The sequence below is a fragment of the Temnothorax longispinosus genome, chromosome 8 (genome assembly GCF_030848805.1).
Source record: "Temnothorax longispinosus isolate EJ_2023e chromosome 8, Tlon_JGU_v1, whole genome shotgun sequence".
NCBI lineage: Eukaryota > Metazoa > Arthropoda > Insecta > Hymenoptera > Formicidae > Temnothorax > Temnothorax longispinosus.
The window spans coordinates 1,422,343-1,446,863 of NC_092365.1; the positions used below are offsets into that span (position 1 = coordinate 1,422,343).

Sequence of the window (24,521 nt, forward strand, 5' to 3'; positions counted from 1 at the left end):
AACCAACGTGGGTCACCTCCCGCGTCACGTTCCGAACTTAAATCTATAGCGCATCTCGTCAACGAAATCTCGTGTATATATATTGGAAAATACGCGACTGCTTCTCATTACCAGAACTTGTGATAATTCGATATGTGAATAACTTAAAATGTATACATAATTTTAATAACGGCAATTTTTTATATCTATATGTCGAAAAGTTTACACAGTTATTGTCATTAGATAAAAGACTACATATTTATCTATAATATTTCAAAAAATTAAGGATTTCAAATCAATTAATATAGTGTCAGGAGAATATAATTAGTAAAAAGACTATCTATAAAATTCTAAAAAATCTCTCCAAGTTTCTAAAACTGCCTTTGAGGCATCTTTTAGATAAGTGTATTGTCTGGGGAGTTATAAGTTTCATACAATTCTGAATCATAGAAATATGCGTCACTCCTCTACCTCTACTCTATACTCACATTCGTGATTTGGACCCTCTTATAGCTTTTAATTTTCCGAAGGTATTATTTTCTCCTGAAGAGTTTGGAAGAAATTATGGGTCTCTATTGGAGAATAAGAATGCTGAATGCTCTGGCGGAACATTAATACTGTTTACGAAGGCTCTCGTATTAGGCTCGATAGAATGGATACGCCGGAAGAGGGAGATTTTCCACAAGAGGAGGACTCCGCTGCTTGCCTATTCCTTTAAGAAGTTCCCGCCGCTATATATACTCAAGTACATATATATGCGCGCGTTAGCGCCATTATCGCCATCCGCGATAAGGTCCCTCGGGTGATAATATATTCCGGCAAGCATCTCGGGAAAAAATACAGATTAAGGCTCCTAAGCACGGATTTAACGCTTATTTATACTCCGCTAAGTACCGGCATTACCGCGTATTACAATCCAAATGGTCGCTCGAACTTTTTCACTGTCACCTGCTTCGAGATTTTCGCCGCATTTTCCATTTCCTCCCGCACCGCCACGCTGCTTCTTCCTCGAACGAATTTTTTTCTCCCACTCTTTTCTCTTCTCCGCGTTTCCTCGCGGCTGTTTTATCGCAAATGTATATCCGCACTTATTCAAGTTTAATGCGTCGCATATTAGCGAGTTAAGAGACAATCGTTTTTATTTCCGTCGCTATGCAGAAGTTATCCGTATCACTTGCAAAGATGTAACAAAGTATTCCAACCAGGACGATAAAATCGATTCAAAATCCATCGTGGAAATAAGCTCGTTGTCTGCGCTACTTACGTAGACGGAATTTTCGGAGACGTGTGCTTCTCCTCGGCTCTCGAACTATAGCTATCGCGCGCGGGTGCACGTTTCGCTGTTTCTTGCAGTTCGTGTCCTTAACGATCCTGGAATACCTCGTTTCCTCTGTCTTCGACGAGGCGTGCGTATCCCTCTGGTGTACCCAAGGGCTCTTAACGGACGATGGGCGATAAGGGCAAACGGCTTACGAGCCCGTCAGATTCGAAGCACCGCCACCGCGATCCGGCCGTGTCTATTCACTTCGAGTCCCTTCCACTCGTAGATTTTCCGCTCGCGTTCGCGGCTCCGGCTACTTCGAAACATTTGATTTTGATCACCGCGAAGCGGCTCGGTAGTAACGTCGTTCTTTACGTCGGGCTTCGGTCTAGTCCGGTTGAAACTGCATGTACGGCACACGAGCACGTGGCTCCGGAGTCTTACAATACTTTGTTACTGCGTCGTTAATTTTAACACCCGCTACGTGCCGGCGCTTTCGCCAAGTTTTTCGCATCTGGCCGGCAAGAGTTAGTCGCGTGAAATGCGCCTTGTCAGTTCGAGAAAATGATCGAATTTATCGTAGCTTGGAACTTTTAGCTTTCAAACGATCACGTTATAACGGACTGCTCCATTGTAGTAAAATCCACGTAGGTGTTATCGAAATTGTAAAACTAATTACCATCCTATTTGAAATTCTCTAACAATTATACGATTGCGTAGATTGAGTAAGACGATACCGCTGGACTCTGGAGGTTTTATCAGTTGACAACGAGAGGCGAGACACCGAGGATATTTTATCGTGACCGAGGGAACGAGGCCTAAAATCGAATTGCCCGCACGTAATTATTCGGTCTCCTTAGCGTAATCGCGGCAAGATTATCGCCTATCTTGCGGCTCGATTCGTCGTCGTTAAAGGGAACGCTTTCATGTCACCCCGGGGAGCGCGTTGGGGACATTATGGCTGGTAGGCCGCCGGAATTAGTAAGAGGCGAAACGATGGCGACTCAATTCGATCTATCATCGCGCCACGCAAGCCATTCGCATTCTTTAGATTTCGGGACCAGTGCGTAACATAATTTCTGTAAATTTTAATCAACCTGGGAACGTAAATGCGTACGCGAGAGTCGCCGTAGATCGTTCCGTGTAAAGATCACATGGATTAAACCGAAATAGACCTCTCGCGATAGTGGGGAACCGATCAAATCGTTATCCCGGCCGCCGTCTGCCGTGTCAGGTCCGCGGAGTGAAGTAAAATGTACTCGAAGGGTTATGGTTAGCCATCCGCGGGGCTTATGGGCCGATCGCCGCCGATGGAATCAGCGTTCTGCCTCCATCCCGCTGCTCATAATCAGTTTTAGATTAATTAAATTTTACGGCCGCTATCGTCGATAAACATTAAATTTAACGGGCCGGTCCTGCCCAGGCCGTTACGGCTCGTTATACGATCCCGTACGCGCCATGGGCGTTCACTCGAAATACCAATCGCTCGCCTCGGATGCTTCGGTTGCATTTTTACTTTGTCAGGTAGCGCGGTAACGCGGTGAAAAATCGATCTCGAGATGTTGATGAAAATACACGGCTTTCTGTGCATGTCGAAATCGAATAAAATAACTTCCAAATTCAATGTTGTTATTTTTGAAATCTCCATGCAGGTATAAAACAATTTATTCTATATACTTCACGGAGTGAAGGTATTCTCACTCTTCAGCAGAAATCGCCAAAAATTGATAGTGTCTTCATATATATATTTTTATACAAATATAAATCTAAAACCTGTGAAAAGAGACTGACGTATTCAACGTGAAAAAATAAAAATATACCGTTTCCCGCAATTTTGTCGTACAAATTTTATCGGCGAAAATGGAGTACCTTATATACCCATAACTGAGTCGAATTAACCCGGGTGGTTGGCGATGCGCAAGTTTCGGGCGAATTGTTATCCCGCAGCCGTGAAACGTGAATCGCTCTCGTCGACCAGAGAACGGCGCGGCGGGTGTTGGCGCGGCGCGGCGCGGCGGCGAGCAGCAGCAAGCCGGGAGGTAAATCTGGCGAAGGCGGTAATTAAATTAATTAGCTATCTCGAGGATGCAAGGATGTACCGTGCCGACCGAGAAAGCGGTCGCTCTGCCTCTCGCTCGCTCGTTTTCTCTTTAACGGTCTTAATTATCAGGGACTCTTCACCCCCTATCCGTGCGCCCCTTTTCTCTCTCTCTCTCTCTCTCTCTCTCTCTCTCTCTCTCTCTCTCTCCTTCTCTCTTGCTCCTCGTAGCTCGCTCCCCATCGCCCGTGTCTCTGTCCTTTTTCCGGCTATTTATTAGGTTTTTACTTATGGAGCCGGTTGCAGTGCAATCGTCCGATCTGGACCAGCGCGCGATCGAATTTTCCCATTATCGTCGACCTCTTCTGCCGGACGAAACTTTTGCCGGTCCCACGGCCGGCGGCGAGTAGGACGGCCCGGTTTCCGTGAAAGAAGCAAAGCACTCTGGGTAATTAGAAGCGGAATTATATTCCACCGCGTCCTGTTTCAGTTTATAAACAAGGACTCTTAAATGAAGTTCCCCGGGAGCTGGCCGCTTTAGTACTTCGGCCGATGCGTTCCCGCGTTTCGATCCTGAAACTCTGGACTTGCTCGCACGAGTTTCACCGAGCTTTTAACCCTTTCTTATGGCCAACATGCTAATAGAGGCCACATTTTTCTTTAAAGAAATACCTGAAAAAGTAATGCCAGAAGGGACTAGATACAAATTCGGGAAAGCGAGAAAAAAAAATTATATTTCTATTTTTTTATACACAAAAATAGTAAGCTGCATAGGTAATCATGATTTTCGTAACTGTCGTCTGTTTTTCGTCGATCTAATTAGTAGCAAATCGCTAACAGCGTCGCTTAATCATTTAATCGAGCTAATGGTTCTTCCAAAGCGCTAGAAGAGCGCGTATTCCTGTTTCTCCCTCTATTAATTCCAACATTGAGCTAACTCAGCTACACCTCATCCGTCTATTTCGGATCATGCGGTTGCGATTGTAGTGTAGATCAGCTTTGATCTATGTTTGCACTTAGAAATACAATTTATAATCTCGAAGATCTCCTTCGATTTTCGTAAGGATATAGCACTGGAAAACTAACTCGTTTCTTTAAAAACGATTGCATTGATTCAACTATTCGAAACGTCTTTAGCTTTGCTAAATATATCGCTATCTGATTCGCATAATTGCCTGAAACGTGCAGTTTGCTTTCTCAGATTCTTTTCCAATCTCCTTATAACTTTTCTAATCGCCTCAGAAAAACGTCGCGGGATTTAAATCATTATTTTTTCCTTCGCCTCGTATTCATCTCAGCATTATATTACGTCGCACGCACGTCGGGACGTCGAAGAAACCGCCTAACGACGTACATTCATAATCGATCTCTCGCTCTTATGGGTACGTATACGCGTACGTACATACCTACGACACTCCCAAAGGTACCCTATCCCGATACGGCGCGCTACCCTCGCCGCACGACTGCGAAATTAGCGCCAAGCCCCTGCGCACGGGAGCTTTCCTCCCCGAGAGCTCCAACTTTCTAAGCTCGACCCAAGTTTGGTCCCTCGGTCGACGCGCCACGCCGCGCCGCGCCGCTCCGGCTCCTCTTCCCATCGCTCCGTTCCGCTCCGCTCTCCTCGCTCGCGCGAGGCGCAGAGCGGAGGGATAGGAACACGCGTTTTAGTTTTTAATGATTATTGCGCCCAGCTATGGCCCAGGTAGGCAGGCATTACCCACGGCAGTCTCCCTTGCGCACATTTGCATATCTTTCCACCCGTTAGGAATTGCCTGCTGGTTGCTTTCGTCCGCTCCGAGCGGGCTGCGTCTACTGGCGCTTTCGCTTCAACTTTTAAGCCCCTTTCCTTCTCCTCCTTGTTTCTCTCTCTTTCTTCCTCTCCTCTTCCTCTCTTTCTACCTTCTTTATTCACGGGGTGTTCTACAGAATTGTGCATGGATTGCGGATGTGGAATGCTGATTCTTGGACGAAATTTCGAATGAGTTTTTTCTTGAACATTTGATTAAAAACTGTTCTCATTAACTTCCTAATATTCAACATTAAACATTCTGATAATGCTCTTGTGAACCTTGTATTAAAATTTTAATCAAACCATTTAATATTAACCCTTCAGATGCGATCGTACGCATGCAAAAATTGAAATGTTCGCGAAGTAAGTAAAATTTAAGTGAATAATCTATCAAGATTGTTACTAATTTACGTTAGTTATTTTGTACAGATTAACAACGAAATAATAAATTATTGCAAAATATTTTAGACGTGCAGCGCATTGCCATATTTTATCTGTCGATATAATTCTAAAAGACTACAGTAATGCGACTTTTTGATCATAAGGCATGGTTTACGATTGTGAAAGTTTGATGGTAAAGTCCAGAAGTTTTTATTATTTCTGTACTTTGAAGTCTAATTCATAAGAATCAAAATTTTTAATATTGGATTGCTAGCACCATCGTTTTCTCCTTTCACTGGCATGAGGGTTGAGAGACACCCTGTATAATCTTTATCCCTATCTCTTGTCTCTTACCTCTCGCTCGGAAACGGCGTTGGCGTCTCTCTTCGGAACATGTCGCGAGCAACGCGACGTCTCGCTCGTGCTTTACGCGCGGCACCCGCACCAGTAATTTCTCTCTCGCTAGTCTTCGGCCACCCCTGCCGCCGCCACTTCCTCATCCCACTTTCTTCCTTTAATGGCACTTGGTTTTTGAGTGCATTAATTAACGTTTTGTGTCAGCCACCCCTTAATTAGACTGCTTTTGAAAAAATCAGTCAGTGAGTCAGTGCGTTCTCGAGATGGGAGGAGAGCGACTTTCTCTTACCGAGGGTTGAGCCACTACGCGATTTGACGTTTATTATCCAGGCGGAACGTAACGGCGAGTGCTAATTTTGCATTATTAATAATTTACGCAACTGTTGAATCGAGACTCTCCGCACAGAAAGAAACGGGGAACTCTGGCTCCTTCCCTCTGCAGAACGACGTGACATATAAGTGACACAATTATAGTCGATTTCTATTGCTGTACCGACGATTTCAAATGCATTATTTCAGACAGATTTACGACGCGATTTCTATCTGCAACTTAACTCTCTGCTAAAAAAAAAAGAAAAAAAACAACTCAAAGCGCTCGGAACAAGACGCCAATCGTAAAACCATGCACGATTTGGCTGCTCCGCCATCAGATCTATCGCGTTATTTTCGCGAATACTTTTCTCCCTTGTCGGCACTCGCGCGCCATTAAATGCCGCGATCTTCATAGTTCGCGAATATCGCGCATTCCTTATCGCGCGGGCGGGTAGCTCCGTAACCTTCTCGTATTGAGCCCGCGAAGTCGGTGGTTTACACGTTATTTAGCAGACGCTCTCCCCAGTGTAAATTGGCGTCGGCGAAACTATTGACCCCGTCATCGCGGTGCACGCGCGACTTTGGTCTTCCATTTCCGCCGTTTCCCCACCGTTATTTCTCACCATCTCGGCTCGACGAACGCATCGTGCTCGTCGGCGCGAACGATCGGAAAGGAAACGACGCGCTTCTTAAAATCGTGCCGGTGAACGCGCGCGTTTAGCAGCGCCGACGTTCGAGAGGAGGAGTTCGGATGCACGACGACAATAGTTCGCCATTGACGGCGAACGCTCCCCGCGCGGAGATCGTATCTGTATTTCATTAACATTATTCTCGGTACACTGTGCTGCTACTCCATTCTGCGCTACAGTATCCACGAAGAGACGAGGATGACCGAACTTGAAGAGATAAACGCACCGGAATGCATACAACTAGGGTTAGACAAGTTACGCGCAAAGGAGAAAAAGAAATTGAAAGCATTTGATAATAACTTTAGCATACATTTTTAGGAAACTTCCTCAGATTTCAAATTAAAATGTTTTTCATTAAAATTCATACATAAAATTTTATTCTATTAGATCCCTTTATTACTTTATTTCAAAAATTGCTGTTTGTCGCAATTTATCCCAATCAGTTGAATTTAATAATAGCATCAATTAAATAGCATCAAATTCGCCGATAGTAGGTCATTATACTTCTTCGATGAACGTAATAAAATAAAATTAAAATAACGAGACGTTACTTTTGGAAATGAAGGGGAACGTAAAAGTAACGGGTTAAAAAAAGACAAAGAATCGCATCGGCGGTAGAAATCCGTGTATACGCGCGATAAAATGGCGCGAAAAGTGGAATAGGCGGCTCCGTTTGCACCGCAGAAGCGCGTTACGAAACGGCCCGGGAATTCAATAGCGACAAACTCTCTCGCGCGCGCGGATATTATTCGGCAGTAAAATTTTATTTCGTCGGCATTTATCGGCGGCATTTGGCAAAGCCGGGCTCGCACGGTGAGCCCAACATACGCGAGCGTCGTTATTTGATAACGACGAATTATTGTTACGAGAAAAAATGGACGCTGCCGTGCACCCCTTAACTTACGCCCTCTCTCTTGCCCCCCCCCCCCCCCGAACCAGCTGGAGTGCGTTGATCACGTGCTATACGCGAAGGGGAGTCGCGTGCATATTTCACGAATTGGTAGATAAAAAATGATAACGCGCGTAAACAATTAACAGTTTCAAATAAAAACGAGAGAAAAAATAATCTTTGTATTAAAGCAGGAGGTTACTTTATAATCAATATTATACAAGTAAATCTTGTTACCGAAGTTTGAGAAAAATATTATATTTGTTTAATATTCTACGTACACATCGCAATGTAGCGCTGTTTTTTTCGTAAACTGCCAGTGGTTCAAGAAATTCAGTAGTTAAACAAATGCAATCGATGTAAAGCGCAAGAAATAACGAAAAAAAAAAGACTTTTCGGGAGAGAAGAGATGGGGGGATGGTACCGGGTGCGTGGATCTGATCTGGTGGACTATCGAGCTACTGTCCAAACGCTAATCTCTCAATATATTAGTGGATTTATATTTTCAGTATCGGCAGTCCTGCCTACCCCTTCGAGATATTTACGAAGAAACGCGCGACGAACGTTCGTTCCTCCCACCCCTCTCCCTGTCACAGTTTACTCTGTCAGATTATCGTTTTTTCTCTTTTTATCGATATATATATATATATATATTCAGCAATTTTTACACTTTCAGAAATTAACAGACGCTCGAGAATGTTTGCGTCAACGTTGTGTGAAAGAACTCCAAATAACCGCTCGATCATTTTTGACATTTTAGCGTCACCTATCTATACTGATATATTAACACTTTGTTATACTAATTACGTGCCATAATTTTTCCATGCAATTAACTACATTTGAATCCGGTAATCAGTAACGCGCGTTCCATTGGCGGCACTCAGCGTCGAGCTTTAATAAGCAGCGCCCGTCGCCTCGTTATGCTTTATTAACCATTTACGTTATCAGCCGGCCGACATTATATCACATTTTATCAGCTGCAAATATCGGTAATCGCTACGTTCCGGCTAAATTATCGCCCGCGTGTTCGATCAGCGATTCAATTCGGCGAGTCCCGAATTCGGCGTGATGAGCAACCAAAGCTCGGATATGACGCGACTTTTACGTTCGCGCTCCTCGCGCGCGCGCGCGCGCGTTAAGTTGTCTCACGTTACGAGACGCATTACGAAAGGGTCGGTGGGAATAGGGTGGTGCGTGGCAGTTAACGTGCTCGATGAGTGGAGAACGGGGAACGAGGGCGGACGGAGGGGGGTTGTAGGTCTCGTGTAGATACGCGGATATATCCTGGCTGTGCCGATGGTGCTCGCTGCACCTGATCCTGGTCGGCGAAATTGATGATATAATCCTCCATAACTCAGGATTACCGAGGAGGCCCGGACGTACAGCCTCGCGTAGAGAAGGCGGGAGAAGGAGCGCGGTTCGCGACTTGCACACACCGCTGGTGTTACACGTCGGCCGGCCGGGCCGTACGAGCGGCGCAAACAAGATTGACCTGCACTACTTACTGTTACTGCACGAAAGAATTGCTTTCGCGCGGACTTTACACGTATTAACTACCAAGAGACTGAAGTTAGTTCCCAAAACATGGATATTTATTAGATTATTACATTCATATGCGTGCGAAATGGCGAAGTAAAATTGTGAAACTCGCGGGAAAAAACTTTTTTTTTTTCATTGATTTAACGTTTTTTTTTTTATATCTCCGTGAGACGTATGTAGACTTTTGTTACTAATGGCTATTTCACCGACCTTCCCGAAATTCTCGTTAACGAATGCGAAATTGACGATCCGCCAATTTTTAATGGTTCGTTAAAAGTAGAAGTGATTTAACAATCGTTAGCGCTAACGGACGTCGCTGAATAAAAAAATTGCATTTACAGGTTTCATTCAACCCCGGTGATTCCATCGATCTTTTTCGAGACAGTTAATGTCCGTTAAACCTTCGATTAGCGCAGTTATTCAATAAACAGACTTAATATCTGGAAAAAAATTCTAAAATCTCCAAAATTTTGCAAGCTGTTTCTTAATACGCGAAAAAGAGAAGAGTTGCAATTACGCGAATTTTAAATGTAAATACGAAATTTTAATTCCTAATGGCTATCTCACGGTACGCAACAACTGTACATTATATTTACATAAACGATTACATTCATGAGAATATAATACACTTAGTTGGTTTACTATAAATAAACCAACTAAAAATAAATAATTATACAAAATAATTTAAATATTTTACTATGTTTCAAAATATCTAATAAAAATTATTTTACAATTCTAAAGACTCGAATTATTCTTTTTCTTTATTTTGGTTATATAATGAGTAAGAATATAATTAAAAAATGATCGAAACAAATAAACTGTTACTACAACTTGGCTTCAGTCTTTATAAATGATCGCCATCGAATATAACCGTGAATACTACGACCAAGTTTTATTTTCTTAAAAAGATATAAAGGTGTTCTATATTTTCGTAGCTCACGTGGCACGACCACGAAATAAAATTCCATTAATTCCTCGCGTCTCGATTCTCTAGGAAGAAAAAATTTTTCATAGCAAAATTAAAGCGAGTTAGAAGATGGACTTTCACGTTAACAGTATAACTATCGACCGTCACAATCTTTCGATCTCGGCACTAAAAGTATCGACGATGATTCCAATTTTTAGAAATATCACAACGTTTCGAACTGAAGATTAGAGGCGATAATCGTTTAAAAGCCGCCGTAAAAAAAACGCCGTTCATTTCCGGCGCGACAGCGAGCGTAAAGCACCGCCAGAAAAAAATCCGTTGCTCAAACAAGCGAAACGTCGAAATTTACAGCCTTACATTTCGGATAAAGGGTGGCCGTGGCAGCTTTAAGCAGATTTGCAGGTAGGCGGGCGAAAGAGGAAAAACAACGTCTGGTCTGATGCTGGAGAGCTGTCGCGTATAACGCGAACGTTAAAAAATTCATAAATACTACTCCTAGGTGCCATTGCGAATTGTCCGCGGCGGAAGAAAAAAAGGTACGAACGAGCGCGCGCTCGTCTTGCAGTCTGGAACGTCGCATAAATCGCATTTTACGAGATATATCCTGAATAGTGTACCAGTGCCTGGAAAAACGCGTTTGAAGATCGTCGCACGTATTTATGGGGCTGTTAGAATTATTCAGCGGATCGCTGGAAAACTATACGGGAGATTCTATGTCGGACCTAATAATCGGATAATTATAAATAATATTGCATAGATAGTATTTAATATTTATGTTAAAATTACATTATGTGTAATATTATACATATTAAATAGCTAATGTTACAGATAATTTGTATTATTAATCTGATAATTTATCGACGTATAACATTTTCAGCTTTCAAGATATATCACGTTATTCAACAAAATTGTATGGCCATCTTAAAAGTCCCGAGATTAAGCTATTTTCGTGAGAGCTCTAATTATATAATACTTATATAGAGCAATAATAAGCTACGCTTCGTTTTCTCTCGCGTGTGTTAATTCGATTCACTTTTGAGAATCCGCGGCTTTGCTCAATCGCGTGGGATTTTCTTTTTCCCCGCGTTTCTTCCCTCTTTTAAACATATACGGGCTGCTTTGCAAGCTCAATGAGAGTATGCAGAAATTAGAATGGGAAGAACGCTCGTCGCGATCCACGATCCTTGCCGCGAAGGGTACTCACGGCGTTCCCCTCGGGGTAGAACACAGGCGCAAAATGCAAAATTCCCCTCGGTTCTTGCCTGCCGTGCTTGATCTCAGCAGGAAAGCAGTGACAAAGTTGTCCCGATAATGTTTCTCGAGCTTCCTCCCCGCCCTCCCCTTTCACGGAGTGAAGTTCCGGCTCTCTAGTGCCACGCCTGGCACTCTTGCTCGGTATGTTAATTAACGGCATAAGCTTCCCTAGCCACGAGCTTGCGAGGAGGCCCTTTATATAACTAATTAGCACGGGCGGTATTCAGATTATTTACTTCATTTGGCTCGGCTTAACTCCATCCAGCGACAGCGCACAACCCCCGCAGCACACCCCCTATCGTCGCACAGCACACCCTCCCTCCCTCCCACTCGCCTCGTTCTACTATCACCATCCCGTTGCGCTCTAGCAGTTTACAATATCCTAAACGATCACCGAACACCGTAGCCGCCGGCGACGCGCTCAAATTTTAATTGTCCTCGTTTGCTCGCGTCGTCAAATTTCCAAATGACGCGACGAGTCACCCGATCGCACCGCTCGCGCACGGTATATATTACGTCTCCCGCATCCTTTTGCGTATCAATATCGCGGGTTGTACACGCGAGAATGTAATTCGTGCGCGCGTAAAAGAGAAAAATATAATCACTGCCCCGAATTAGAGTCAGAGGGAAGCTAGGATTAACCCAGGTGAACCCTCACCATCATCGATTACTGCGAATAATATAATTACTTAATGGCGGGATATGGATATAGGTGCAAAAAACGAGGGGCGATTTGGTAAAAAATTAATTAGTATTATAAAAGTTAATCTTTTTAGCTTGGGAGCAGCTCTCCCGGGTCGAACGGACTTTCCGGAGCGAATAAAATGTGGCGAATGTCGCGATTTATTGTAAGAACTGCACGTTAAGGTAGATATTGCGATATATTAATAGTTTGCTCGAGGAGCTCGTCTTCGCGATTATTCTTCTTTTTACAGGGCTTATTCCTGTATCTCATTCTCGCAAAGATTTTGTCTTTGTAATTATTGTTTTCCCAAGGATATGAGCGTTTCTGTTTACTGATGAGGTTTCGAAGATACGAAGACCGTGCAAATATCGGGAGCGACGCCGCGCCGCGGCGTCGCATTTTCGACGACGCTCGTGGCGAGAGCGCCGACGACGGGGCGGGGGAGGAGAGGATCGGGGAAGGGGGGGATCTGGGCTGGGGGTGGCCGTGCCGCGACGTCTCGCGACGGCGATGTCGTGCAAGATTTTTAATTAATCGATCGAGACGCGAGCGTTGTGCGAGCACCGTCGTTTGCGGCGCGGCTGGTTCATTAGAGGCTCTTAATTAACTTGCGGCGCTCACGCGACTTCGCACAATGGATCGCGCGCACGTGCGTGTATCCGTAAGTCCGGGTGCATGTGTGTGTGTGTGTGTGTGTGTGTGTGTGTGTGTGTCTGCCTGAACACACACGTGTTTACGTGCACGCGCGTGGCCGTGCACGCGCGCACACCTACACGCGTCTCAAGCTTGCGCCATTCAATTACATGTTAATAATATACGCAGCGCGGAGTTACATTGGCTCGCTTCCACGCCGGAAACTCGCCGAATCGAATCCACTTTCACGTAAAATCGAGCCCGAGGTAATCTCGAAGCCGGCGAGCGTGCGCAGATCGATCGGTAATTACATATTCGCACGGTGAATGCTTCTTTATCGAGCGACAATGGAATTGATTCGCGACGGCCGCGTGCAATTAATTAGCGGTGACCGGCGCGCACCGGAGTGATTAGCACATACGCGGCTGACATTGCGCGTTCGCGACTATAATTGCGCGCTTGTGATACGCGCCGTGAAGAGCGGAAGTATTCTGATACATGCGCTCACGCGCCGAGCGAACCTTTGTGCCGGAATTACAGCATTTATGACAGCAGCGAGATAAACGAAAAACGCGAAGACGCTCGTGAGAGAACGTGGAAAGGGGAAAGAGAAATGCAAATATATTTAACGCGCGATTATGGGATTGGCCTTTGTCGTAGAGCGATAAGCGGAGGTCGCGATCTCGGACTTTTATTTCTAATAACTCTCCGCTCGCGATAATATCTCGTTAACGTTTTATTACCCAACCGTCGCGTGATGTAACGAAAGTAACGTCGTTATCGCCGGTAGATCGCGAACTCCAATTCGCGAGCTCCGTAGGAAACGCTTCCTAGCGCGACACGTCGAGCACCAAAATCGTTGGATGCACGTGCGTAATCACTATAACGTTAACGAGGCGCGAACTTTCGCAGTTAGACGCCTCGACTTCTGTCGCCGTTGAACGATCGAACGACGCGACGACGCGAGTGACAAGCGGCGGCGGCGCGGCGGCGGGAGGCGCGCCGCTCCTGTATGAAAGGCCGGATGAAAACGACCCCGAAACTGGTAGAAACTGGCAACATATGTTCAGACAGGGTCGCCGCGTGAATGCGCCGGCCATATATATCCGAGGACGACACCCACGAGCTGTTCCGGCGAGCTGGTTAACCGCACTCGTTAACCAGTTCGTTCCATAACGCGTTTACTCCATAATCTAAAATCCCGCACGCACCGAATTCGCCGCTCGAGGGTCGCGTGCGCGTCGCATTTCGCCAGCCATCGCGGGTTCTTACGATATTGAATAAACTGGAATAAAATAGGCCAGGAGAATACGACGAAGGGCGATGCTTGAATAATTTAACGCGATAAGAAAGAACGAATTTTTTGACATAGAATGATTTTACTTACTATCGCTTTTAGATACCGGTGTGTATTTCAATAGGGAGGGAGAGAGAGAGAGAAAGAAAGAGAGAGCAAAAGAGACCTATTATAATTTTAGTTTAAACGTTTTTATAGGCACGTAAAAAAAGGGCGAGAAACGAAGGTCGATATTGTCGAATCGGTTTACTGTCGGCTGAGCCGCTCGAAAGACTGGCTCAACAGCTCATAAAAGGGCGCGAGCGGGAAATATATGTCGACATTGAAAAGTTTGTCGAACAAGCCCGGCGACATGTTGCCAGGATAGCGCTATAACTTAACGCCGCCCTCGATATATGGGAAAGGACCTACCGGCGGGCGTCCCTTCTCCTTATCCTTATCCTATGACACCCGCTCCATCCAGCTCGCTTCCGCTTCCTCTCGCCCTACCATCGTCCCTTTGTACAGCATGCCTACGAAACTCTACCTACTGGTCGCCCGACACCTTCGGTTATGTGCGAACAGAAACGGGGAAAATATGGCAGCGCGATTTACGGCTCCGCCTAAACGCAGAGCCCTCGAAAGTGCCGATTTTCGCGAACGCACTTGCGACCCTGAGACATTACCTCGCCATCGACCGTTTTTTTTCTTAATATCGCTTTTTTCCTTAAACTTGTTGCCTACGCTATATATACAATTTATAGTGTACATATTATATTTTATGAGAAATTTGAAACAATTCCAGAGTTTAGCGAATTTTGATATGCACTTTTAAAATTGCTGACAACCAGCTTGTTTTTTATCCAAAATTCTTGTTTTTTAAATTTTGGTATTAAATATCTCGTCTATTTTTTCATTCTAGCCACTACATTATATTAATTTCTATCAATCAGAGACAGTAAATGTAGTCCTAATATAAATGCAAGGAAATCGTGCTGTTTTATTTGCATTGCTAATTCATACTTCATTCTCTGTAGATATGTCATATGTCAAAGGGAGACGTTAATATTTTTTACCTTCAGAATTCTGAAAAAGAGGAAAATTTCCGAATCTATTTTTTATTCTCTAACAGATCTACTCGTGAAACTTTTAAGTGCAATTTTCGAAAAGTAAAGCAATGGAAATAAAAATGGAAAATGACCTAGTTCTTTCAGGGAGCAAAGTGTCATCGTTCGCAAGAAATGCCAGCAACCATAAAAATATACATCACGACAGGCAAATGGCGTCTATTGTAACTGCCCCGTCACGCAAATCCGCGTATAACACGCGTCAAACAATTAAAAAATGTTCCACTTTCGCGGCGCTTTTCAACCCGTTTAGATTATCCGCACTCGCGAGAGCTAGACAAACGAATGCCGCATAGTTCTTTCTGCCGAGGGGGGACGGGTGAGCCGCACGTTCAACACTGAAAACGAGTATACCCGGTGTACGTGCAGCCCTGGCGGTGGTTGTAGGCTGGGGTCGGTGCAATTAGGGGTATTAATTAGCGGGTACTTCATACCGCCCCCTTTCCGCTTCGCTCCCCCTCTCTCACCGCTCTTCCGCTTCTCCCGTTCTCATCCCTGAATCAGCCAGCCTCCCTCATCCTCTTCGCCCTCTCCGTCCTTCTCATTCCCGCCGACGAGCGTGTCTCTTTCTCCCGTGCCTGCTCTAAAGTGCACCCACCGCGCCACCGGTGGGCCAATACGAACAAGAGGCATACATAGCTAATTACACGGTTTTATGTCATCGGGCGCAGGGTTGGTATAGAAACACCCCGAGAAACTTGTGACGTCAGCGAGAGAAGCGCGGGCGCGGGAGTACGCGGCACAAGGGGGTGGCGCCGTCGTTGTGCGCCGCGCGGCGGGATCGAAGATTTAGTTATTATCCTTTTTTACCGCTTTCATCCGCGCGAGTACCACAAGCGCGGGGGTAATTAGCCGCGGTGGAAATATCCCGCGCGGCAGCGAAACTACATGTGCACGTCGATATGCCGAGGAATTTTCGACGCATTGCAATGACGATAACGATTTTTATCTTGGATTTATTAATTTGATAGAAAAATAATAGGAACATACAAAGTGTAAATTTAACAGTAGAGTCTTTTGAATAATATGCAGTCCACCTCGGAGGAAAGTTTTATAAAGATAAAACCGTGTTGCTGGCAGTAGCTGAGAAACGTGATTTTGTTATCCATACTTCATTGGCGAACAATAGGAGAAACGGTCGGCGACGAGTTCCAAGATATTCTACTCGCTTTATTTACGCGGCGATATCCGTTAGAGAAGACCGCAAAGCCGCTATCATGGGGGTGGTTAACGTCGGCGGCAGGGGGTTAGATATTCATGTATTTAAATTTATTTATTGGCAGGATTTTTGCTCTCGAGGGCGACGGTGGGCGAAAAGCTGGACTGAGCCTTCACCCCTTTCGAGTTTCCTCCCCCCCCTGCCGCCTTCCGTCGTCCTCCTCTCGCCATACAGTCGGCTGTTAAACCTTCGATGCTCTACAACCCCTTCTGGGTAATTTTCCCGCTTAAAGAGATCTCGGCCAATTACACGGGCTGTCCGACGGGCGCTGAATTTTAATCGAAATGGAAGAAAGTAGAGACCCTCCTTGCCGGCTCTTTACGCGCCCCTATTCCCTCCCGATCTCGCGGAGGAGGAGGAGGGTGCCTAACGAGTAGTGTGGCGAAACCGCAACGCGTGCACGTGCACAATACACGCGCGCAACTTTGTGGCGGTGCGATTTCGATCGTCGCCGACGTTCAACGTTCCCGGCATCCAGGGGTGGGAAACGCGAAAAAAATTCTTCCGCTTCGCAATTAAGTGGTTGGAAGATTCGATGCGTCATTCTGTAATCAGCGTAAATCACGGGGAACTGGTCTTGAGGATTTCATTCGGCATTATTAGGGAATGACTGCGCACCAAAATTGCATGACATACACTCGCGTGATGCATCTCTTGAATTACAAACACTAAATTAAGATTTGTTGTTTTTTGACATGCTTTCTCTTAGCATAACAGAAGTAACGCAACGCTAATATATAATAAAATCATTTTTTAATGTAAAATCAACAGTACTATAAGTAAAAGAGAAACACATAATGGACAATAATAATAATTACATTTCAGAAATCTTTTACACGTTATTAAAAATTATACACGTCATAGTCTAGAAAAAGGGATGAGTTTCAAGAAATTCTCGGAGACGGATTCCTCTCCATCGTGGCACGGGTGCTGCCATGTCGCGGAGGCGTAATAAACTAGCTAGGCTCCCTCTTACCACCCTCCCGCAACCCCTCTAATCAATTTCCTAAAGTATCCACATACGATCACGATATCATTCCCAAGATTGGAACGTACGTTCCTCGTTTATCTGATAAATCAGTAAATAAAAAATAATTACTTGTATTATTGATTGTATCAGAAAGATGATACTCCGAATGGCACGCGTCTCCAACATCCCCTTACGCGTTTCAAAATTAAAACATGGAACAATATTTAATATCCCTTTCTTTCTACCATTTGCACCTCCTCGAATGGAAATGTTAAAAGCACATGTGACTTAGGAACTAACATATTAGTAAAGTTTCCTTCATACGTGCGTATACACATGATTCGCGTGATTGCGCCTTTTGTCGACGGCTTTGTGCCGAAGAAAGCTAATAAGTATCGAGAAACACGAGTCGAAGTAACTTTTAAGAACTCCGCCGAGAGAGACCGGGGGTGGCTCCCTCCGGGCTCGCTGCGGCCCGCAAGGGTGACGAGGGGCAGGAGGGAGAATTGCGCGGCGGGAGGGTTGCCATACTTTATGAACAGGCTTCACATAAATTGTCGCGGCTCTTTAAGAAATTGGAAAAAGGCGCGAGTGCCTTGCGTGGAACAGCTTGCGCCGAGAGAACGGACTGAGAACTTTTTCAACTACCGTCGGACACTAACTAGAGGGGGATTGGCGAGACGAATGAGCGGGCGGGCATACGCCGCGCGCGGTGCGTGCGTGCGTAGGATTGAACGGAGAGAAATGGATACTCAAAGAAGAAGCAATTGAAGAGCTTACTCTTCCATGCCATCTCTAATCTATAATTTACAAATGGAAATAATATGTTACATACATAGAAAACTTTACAAGAATCTCCATTTGTTTAAAATACGGATTTAAAAACAAGGTTTATGAATAATCAACACTTCAAAATTTTGTTTTATATTTATGGGATATATGATTATTTGTTAACTGTTTCTTTTTTTTAAATATAAACAGTCGGAAAACTATAATAATTGTGATAGAATAATGAATAGAAATCTTTTAATAATAAAAATGTCTTATGTGATTATCGCGTTTTGTAAAAGAAATTGTATACTATTTATAAAATAGTAGATATGCAAATGTATTGGCTTTGAGGCTAAATTTTAGTATCTTTAAAACACACATTCTCCGAGTTTGGCAATTTTATCTTATTTGGCAACCTTACTTTTAATCTTAGAAAATCGAATGCAGAAAACTTTTGATTAATATTCTCTTTGTATATATATACAAGCCGTAGGGCTTTTCGCTGGAGTGACAACGAGATCAGGGCAAGAAGGGCGATTCGAAGGAAGAAGGATGTGTATACCTGTGGGACACATTTTCCGGGTAGGTAATCTTCGTTCGAACGCGAGATATTACATTTGAATAAATGTCGCCGCCGATAATATAACCGGTGCCGATCGCAAATACGATCGCGAAATACCTGTCGCGCGGCGTGACGCCCCGTGGGAAATATTTGCTAATATCGATCATATCGTCATTAATGGCTTGTCGCGCGGTGGTTCCCCGCGTCACCCAACTCGCAACGCCAACCCTAACTGCTACCTGCCGTCTTTGTTCAGCGTGGCGTCCCGCGAGTTCGCGATAGTATTAATCGAATTATTCCGTAGACGGGCTGTTCTCCTCCCGATCTTTACTCGCGATCGTGACAATGCACCCGCAGACGCAGATTTCGCCTCACGCGAATTCGATTTTGCCAGTAGTTCAACATGATATTGTATGCAGTTGAATATGAAATTTTTCTATAGTTTGAATGTGTTTCGTCGTGCTCTCAGAGTCATCAGTTAAGCAAAGCTTCAAGATTTTTACAGAAGAGAAAAGTTCGAAACGTAAAAATTTCACTGAATATAAAAGATAAATTAAATACATGTGTTTAATTGCAAATTAATATAGGCATGCATATATTAACGTTTTATAGTACATATATTAGCAATAGAAATATTTTTGTTGATTAATCGTGTAACACACAACAAAATATTTATTAAATACATTTGGTCTATATAAAAGCTATAGAAATATAAATATAAATAAATAATATTTTCTTATATAGATGACATCGTTGCATTTTGCTAATTAATAAGCGGTTCTCGCCTTCTCTGTAAAATAAAATATTGTAAAACAGGAAAATTGGATTTGTTTCACGAAGTGTGACAAAATTGCACAAGGGTTGAAGGGAAAGCGGGAGGGTCCGCGTCAGCCAGGGTGTCCGGTAAGGTGCAACAGCAACCGTCTATAATAATAATGTATATCGTTTGGAACGAGAGGGCAGACGAGGAAAAGGGGAGTAAATCGGAATTTATCCCGAACGCGGGCGCGCGCGGTCGCGACCGTATCTCGTCGGACTCACCCCCCTGTGGCCACTCGACGCGTCCGCCGGTGTTTACCGCAATTATTAAATGTAAACTCATATTTCGTAATTGCCAAATATTGGCGGTCCGATCGTTCGGCTGCGGCCCGATGCGCCTCATGCGGGGCTGGTTGCAAGAGGCGTCGTCGGCGAGGGGGCGGGAAACGGCGGAGAGAGGGGCACTGTTGCTCGCATCGTTTCATCCCTTCTCGAATAACAATCCTACCCCTCCTCGCCGCGACCCTCGAAATGAATTAAGCCTCGGCGAATCGATAAATGAACGTTGGGTACACGCGACACGCACCGAAAAATCTACATCAGACGTAAACGGATTGTTTGATCCATCCGATATATGACGCTTCTAATAAATCGCCGCGTTATTGCATGTACGGTGTACAGTGGAGAGAATCAGAATATCATGAGGTGATATATTATAGCGGTCTCGCGTAGCTAGATGCCTTATCTGCCTCACATTTCGTTCGAAGAAGATTAACACGGTTCATATATAATATAAAACAATATAATATAAAATAAAAATAGATACGCTTATCTCTCTATCGAGGATTAAAGAGAGTTCTCGAGCTTAATTCGCAAATCGTTTACTTAAAATTTTGTAAAGAATACCGAGGATATAAAGCGCAACGGAGAACTTGTGACGAGATATCAGGGTCGATTTAAAAAAAGCGATTCTCGGATAACGGGTCGGGGCGGAAAGGGGTGGAAAGCGGGTCCGGCGATACCGTGGAGGGTTGTCAACGGGAGAGCGGCGTCAGCTTGTGTAACTATCGGTAATTAATCAGAATCATCCCCGCATATCGTGTCCGTCGGACGAGAGCGGGCGAAGGCGCTTCGGCGTGGTGGTGGCCGGTGGTGATGGTGGTGGTGGTGCCTACCACCACGAGAGGGTAGTTAACCGGTGACGTCACGCCCGTGGCGACATCTGGACCGGCACTAACCGCGCCGAGCCGCGTTGTCCGTCCGAAGCGGCGGACACTGGACACCGTACACCGTCCCGGCACTAACTCCCCGGATCCGGATCAAAATTACCCTGCGCGCCCGCCGCGGTGAGGCCGCACGCCGCGCCGGCTGGCACCAATTAATTTCGCATTCGGCACGTTCTGCGCTTCGGCTTTCCCGCCGCTGCCGGTCGCGAACCGGTCGCGACATGACGGCCGCTTCGGGATGGACCCCGAGTTTTGAACAGGAGACCCCGTTCCAAGTAATCGGGAATATTGAAAAGCTTGAAATTTGAAAACGAATTCACCTTCTCCCCGTTAATATCGATAAATCGTTGAGCGATAAAGCAATTTAAATTGCGCATTTACTAGAATGCGATTTTAATCGTCGCAGATTCGTTTTAAATTTCCACGGAAAATTAATTATAATCTTTTATTGGGATTGCGATTGAAAGAAATAAGTTAAGTAATTGCAGTCGCTCGCGAAAGTTATAATGTGCTCGGAAATATTAATTTAAACCCGAGCAAGAATGCAACTACGGATTCACCGACGGTCGCTCTTTGAGCAGCGAACAAATTCGGGAACGTCCCTCCATTCTCGTGGCTATCAATTGCGACTAATCCTTCGGCAAAGCCGCCGAGAAACTCTTGTCCAGTGTGCTCTCTGTAGCGATTGCGAGCGCTCGCGACGTGTAATCTGACATTCATCCACGGTAGTGTCAATCGTGTCAACGTCATTTGTAACTCAACGTTCATAGAAATCCGCGCGCGTCCGATGATCGTCGCAGATCGATATTCTCCGGAAGGCCAGCTTTTCGGTAGGACAATTAAAACTCGTGCGACTCGGTAGCTTGGTCATGTATATTAGATACCCAATTCCAGCGGTAATCCAGCTATAAATATCTCTGAATTATATTTTCTACCAGGTCCGAGGGCATCGCGCCACGGACGATTTGTCCTAAAAGGGTGGAGGAGGGACGGAGGACGGCGCCGTGCGGTGTCTGTTTACCCGTCAATCGTGCGATTAAATTGGATCGCCGGTATTATCTTTTAATCCCGACGCGCCGGTAGAATGGCGCGGCTTCCGAAAAATCGGTATAAAATTTCGCATTGCGCACTGCCCGGCCGTCGGGGTTATAGTCTCGCAACCGGAGACTGAAACAATTTGAAAACGCGGCACGTCAGTACTTTATTTCACGCTGTAAACTCGATTTCCCGTTTTGTACTAGTCATCAATCATCTTCCTTGAACACATAGAGTGCGCGTTATACCTATGTCGTTTTTGTTACAAATTTTTCAGTCGCACTTCAAAATTAATCTTTGTCTAACGGAAACTTCAATTAATTAACAGCTCTTGAATAGAATCATCGAAAATGTGGGACTCCTCTCAAACTCAACTTCAAAAGAGAACGTAAATGACGAAATCACATTTCTCAATTAATTTTTAAAATCACCTTCTCTTTAATACAATTTCAATTAGATTGATAAAAAGATTTAATAATGATAATTGTAAAAAGAGGTGCGATAAATGATTTACTTCGACTACTTTCGTTGAAAACAAAATTATCCTAAATTTATTGTTATATCCTAAATAATAATGTATGTAAATTTATATAAATTTAAACTTATAACGTATGTAATAATTAAAGTTTTTCCTCGAGTTCTTCCAACATCTGTGTTTCCTGAAAAAATATATAAACTGAGAATGTGTTGAAAGTAAAAGGTAGAAAAGCATAAAAAATCATTTGTCAAAAATAATGCTCAAAAATCAAATCGAAATATAATTCTTTCGGAAGGAGTGCTTTGTCTTGCGTTCTTACGAGGTGTCGCGCGATATCGAGCCGCGCATTTCTTGTCGCGGCTTTCAGTAGTTTATCTTCCATCGTTATCGCGTAACGAGGGGCACTTCCCTCCCATCTTTCCTCTCTTTCTCTCCCTCTCGTTCGCGAGAGCGGTCGGTAACGGCTAATCCAATCCTATTTACATCGCGGAACTGTCGCGGCAGCATTGACGCGCGCGGAAATAAATCCCGACACGACTACTAACACGAACGCTCGCGCGCGTCCACCACGCGCTGCGCCGCGCCGAGGGCGCGTGTAAATCCCGGGCTTTCTCTCGGAACAAATCGAATGTCGGTCGATGTAAATGAATTCCGCTCTAATTGCAATTATGCGACACGAATGCGCATAAACGTTCGCGTTATGCGATAAATGACACGTCACTCAGAGGCCGGCGCGGAGAGCGGCGCCCGCGCTCGCCCGCTCTCTCACGTCATTGCGAATTTATGAAATGGCGATCGTTATATCCGTATCGGGCCCTCTCGAAACCGTTCGTGTTATAATTGCAATTAATCAATAATTGACGTCATATAATTGGGCGGCCGCCGAGACGACGGACCGTTAAACATTCACGTACCGGCGTCTAGTGGATGGCATACCGAAATGAGCCTTCCTAGACCCTCAATTTTGCACAAGACGCCGCTCGATCGTTAACGAATGTGACATTCTAAATTTAGACAAAAGATTATTACAACTACTTACATAATAATAAATATATTTTTCGTGTTTTTATCGTTGTCTATCTTGATGCATGTGCATTTGAGTCTCATTATTGTATTCGTATTCAGATTCGAGAATAAATCAATAGTTTTGTTGCGATAAAGAGATATAAAATTTATCATCATGAGCTAATTAGCAACGTAATGGATTAAAATTATTAGTATATTACTTGGCTGATTGATATTGATTATGTAATATTTTTAATTTCTTTAAAAAATATATCCATTTCACGGTCGTAATCGTGAGATACAATTTCAAGCATATTTATACAATATTTAAAGATTATCTTTAAATATTTGGCGCGAACGCAAGTGTATAAAATAAATTCCTGTATTGTCGCGTATAATTATTGCGCTGAATAATGTCGTTGTGTTATAAAAAATTAATTAATGGGTCAATAAACTCTATATCAATAGGTTTCTAGGGTCATCAAACTGAAATTCGTGATGAGAACATCTTTGAATCGATGGAACGTCGACCTCGAAAATCCGAGCCATAATCGATAATACATCGCGTTAGGCAGTTTCAACGCAAATACCACCTTGCCGAGAGTGAATGGATAAAATTGGCGAGCACGCCGATCGGTAGATATACCATGTAAATACGCGATGGGGATCACCCTTGTCCCCCGAATCAAATTCCTGGTCGACTCGCGAAGCTGTTTAGCCAGTCCGATTTATTTATCGGCCGGCTGTAATTAGACTTTCGCTTTATCGCGGATTCGCGGCCTCGCGTCAGATATCCATGAACCGTCCGCATTTGTTAACGACCGAACGAACATCGCACAAGTATCCGAACCTGTTCGAATGCTCCGGCGTGAATTTCGTTTTGATAAATTGGCCGTTCGCACTTTCTCTCTCCCTCCGTTCTTTTGAAGTCCTCTCGCCATCTTTCTCTATATATGTAATGTACACATATATGTGTGTGTATACATATATACGTATAATATATATATATATGTTTTTTGGTGGTACACGCTTTGAGATCTTCCACCTGTTGCTAAAAAAGAAAACTATTTTGTACCACCATTGCAATCAATATTTGCACTTTTTCTTAGGCTAATATAGTCATTTTCCAACAGAACATAAAACAATATTTCCTGTATTTCGTAGAGAGTATATGGGTATATGTGTGTATACATATATGCATACAATACATATGTATGAAAAAATAGAAGCTTTAGTAGGTAAACGTTTCGAGTATATATCGTTTTCACCTATTTCATAAACCACATTTTATATTGAAAATTTCCATTGGAATTTTTCATTCTTTGCCTTTCTTATTTTTCTAATTAAGAAACTAAATAG

The 24,521-nt window shown here is 44.1% G+C and overlaps 1 long non-coding RNA gene across 1 annotated transcript in view; it reads right to left on the reverse strand.

Moving 5' to 3' along the window:
• LOC139818111 (uncharacterized) overlaps window positions 1–24,521 on the reverse strand; it is a 182,604-nt gene that overhangs the window by 76,785 nt on the left and 81,298 nt on the right. The window lies entirely within an intron of this gene.